The 3,430-nt window shown below is 35.1% G+C and overlaps 1 long non-coding RNA gene across 1 annotated transcript; it reads right to left on the minus strand.

The window, feature by feature from the left end:
* Positions 1-2,175: 2,175 nt before the first annotated feature.
* Positions 2,176-3,430, minus strand: LOC113354215. Its single transcript, XR_003361734.1, has 2 exons — positions 2,836-3,430; positions 2,176-2,693 (listed from the first exon to the last, which is right to left on the minus strand). It is a non-coding gene; the product is annotated as an uncharacterized LOC113354215 (long non-coding RNA).

A 3,430-nucleotide genomic window follows, 5' to 3' on the forward strand; every position in this document is an offset into this window, starting at 1 on the left:
GGTTGAAAACGATCTTGAAAGGGCAATTTCTTTTCTTCTTCTTCGGACTATTCTTTCTCCCGGTCTTCCCAACGTATATAGTACCCTTTTTAACCTTGCTAGCGCCGGTTCCACTACGCTCACAAATCATTTCAAACTGATCCCATCGGCTTTGCTGTCCTTTAACTAGTACACAATTTATCTTCATCGCGTGTTCCTCAAGCCAATCCAGAACTTCTGGTTTAGTTTTCCATATCTACGTTCATTCCAAAACAAGTAATTTGTAAGAAAAACTTTGGAATATTCTGACAACATTAAGGTAAACAAAAGGTTCTTACATACCAAATCATTTTGGAAGTGATCCTTTGGTATCCTCGTGAATTATGTCTACTGGATCAGGTTGATTTTCCATGGGTCCAAGCACGATCTACAAAGAATATCACAAGGTTAAACACTAGAAAGGGAATATAATAACAAGGTTCGGCGCATTCGATAATCACATTATGTGCCGAACTATAAACATTTACAGTTTTCGGCTTATACGATATCCTCAATATGTGCCGAACCACGAACAATATTTTAACCCAAAAATTAACAAATTCATATTCGGCTCAAACGATAATCATATTATGTGCCGAACCTTGAACATAAGAGGTTTCGGCTGATACGATATTCTCCATATGTGCCGAACTAGTAACAATATTTCAACCCAAAAATTAAAAAATTATGTTCGGCACATACAATTTTGGATATATAAGTCGAATTAGTAATGATTCTATTCCGGGCTATTCAGGATGTTGTTCGGCTTACTATGAAACTTTCATATAAGCCGAACTAGTGTCTAGCAAAAGGGTTGGAATTAGAAATTATAGGTTCGGCGCATGCAGTAAACAGATTCAGTAAGCCGAACCGTTCATCAATTGGTAGATTCGGCTCATAGATGTGAGCCGAACCTCATCCTGTTTCGCCGAACCATGATTCAAAAAACCTAACTTTTGATAATTGAGAGCTATAGATGTGAGATTAAGTATAGGATATAAGTGTACCTGTGTATTAGAAGCATTGGGTTCCTCATCAATGTCTTCATCATCAGGATTTGGCTCATAAAAATCATCATCTTGAGTTTGTGTTTGAGTTTGAGCTTGAGTTTGAGTAAAATCATTCTCATAATCTAAGAAATCAGCCATTTCTGGATCATTGTTGTAGTTGATATGTATTTTCCTAGGTTTTTTAGATGAATGATGACCCTCCTCATCCTCCATTGAGTCAAGAATTAGAATTTTCTCACTTTCTCCTTCTCTTTCTCTCCTTCTTAACCAAACCTAAACTTTGATTTTTTTTTTCCTCAAATTTTTCATCTAAACAACTCTTATAATTCTGAAAATTATTTTAATCACTAAATAAAATATTTAATCACTAATCAAGATTATTAACACTAATACGTAAAGGGCAGATTTGCCATTAAAAATTTTGGGTTAAGGGGTTATCTGATTTTGCTATTTCACAACCTCTTTTGTCTTCATTCAGTATGTCTTGGAAGATTTTGGTATGCCCAATATTATGGTTCAATTACTTTCCATTTGATGAAGTTGAGGTTTGTAATGTGGATGAATTTCAAGGAAATCATCCCTCCAAGGCCCCAACCGTCTTCGGCCTGACTTTTTCTACGCTAGTTGGGCTTGTAGATGAACCTTTCGTTGTGGTCGACCTACATGAGATAATGGTTGTTCATCTGAGGCTTAAACGGGAGTTGTCTAAACCGGACTGTTGTTTTGCGGGACTTAGCTTGTGATCTGGTTCAAATCAACTCAATTCCCATAGACAAGCTCGATTTCATAAAAGACAGGTGTGACATTGCTGATATGAAGTATTATGAGAATGATTATGATATCAACTGGGGTTCCATACGGAAAGAGATTGCAGATCCTTATCGGGTTGCTGACTGGAGATGTTTTGAGAAACCCGAGACTAGAAACTACTACTGCGCAGGACACCACCCAGTATACTGTGGTGCAGACGGTGAAGCATTCTGTGGATCAGATAGTGAAGGTTAAGAATCGGACTCGGAGGATTGAGAGAAGCATTTAATCAGGTGGAGAAGAAGAGAGTAAGGCGGGAGGAGGTCCAGTTTAGGCAAAACAATAACCATTGAATTGACTATATCTAGAGATACCTTTGTTTTACACAGTCAAGTTATATTAGAGCAAGTAAAAGAGAGACCCTGATTAATGATTAATACTAGTAATTAACTTCATACAAATAATCTATTAATACCCTTTTTGATTTCCTCAATAATACTGCCCCCTCCTTCGGCTTCATTAATCAAAACAGTCATACTTAATCTTATGATCTTCATCTTCAACTCATTTCTTGTAGTGATTGTTGTTGTTAGTATCTCTGTTTTATAATATTCAAACACTTTCATCACACTAGAAAATAAAAATGGTTCTTCAGCACTGTTGTTAATTACTACTTGTATTCCAAAAAAAGCTGCCTGACCTGAAATTGTTACATCAACAATAGAATTTCTGAATGAATTTGTTGTTGTTGTTGTTTTAGATGATTCTACATCAGCAGTAGAATTTCTGACCTGAAAAAAGCTTCTTCTTCTTCTTCTTCTTCTAACCTGAAATTGATTCTTCTAATTTTTCCAATTCTTCTTCGAGATTCCTTATGTATTTTATTGCTTCTTCTATTATCACAGTTTGTGATCTCTGAAAAAAAAATTGAAAAAAAATGTCGAATCAGATCAAAGGAAAAGGAATTACAGAAAACTAAGAGTGACCCAGAATGTTAAACAAGCAAATAGAGAAACCCATACAAGGAATTTGCATAATTGAGATGAATTTTTTTTACCTTATATATATTTTAGATTAGGGAGCAGAGATTGAAGAACAGAGTATTTTTCAGCCATTTTAATTCTTCTTTCTTTCTCAGATAAATGTGGTTGGATCAAATCTCTCTTACTTTTTTTTTCTGAATAGTCTCCATTGATACTAACGATTGATGGGAAACTTCTGCTTTTACTCTTTTAGTACTACCTTTCTTCTTGATTGAAAAACAAGTTTTCACCATCTGATGATCGGCACTAGCATTTCCGTCGGTGATATTTTTGTCGTCGTTGTCAGTAATTAAATCAGACGAAAATGGTATAACCTTGTCACTGTAACCTTCCATGATGTTCTTAAACAATTCCTTTATGTCTTCTTCTTCTTCTCTTCTTTTATCCATTAGTTTCAGGGGTTTTCATTTTGCTGAATAACTAATTGAAATAGAGTAGAGAAACTAGAAAGAAATATTTGGGGTTTATCTGTGAAATTGTTGATTTTAATATCTACTGTAACAGAATCATGGCGGTGAGTGGGTGTTGATCTGATGATTAACAGAAACTGTTGTGAATATTTTCTGTAGAAAATCTTTCCTTATTTGGTAGAGCATTAGCAGCATTACA

Source organism: Papaver somniferum, chromosome 2 (assembly GCF_003573695.1).
Source record: "Papaver somniferum cultivar HN1 chromosome 2, ASM357369v1, whole genome shotgun sequence".
NCBI classification, from domain to species: Eukaryota; Viridiplantae; Streptophyta; class Magnoliopsida; order Ranunculales; family Papaveraceae; genus Papaver; species Papaver somniferum.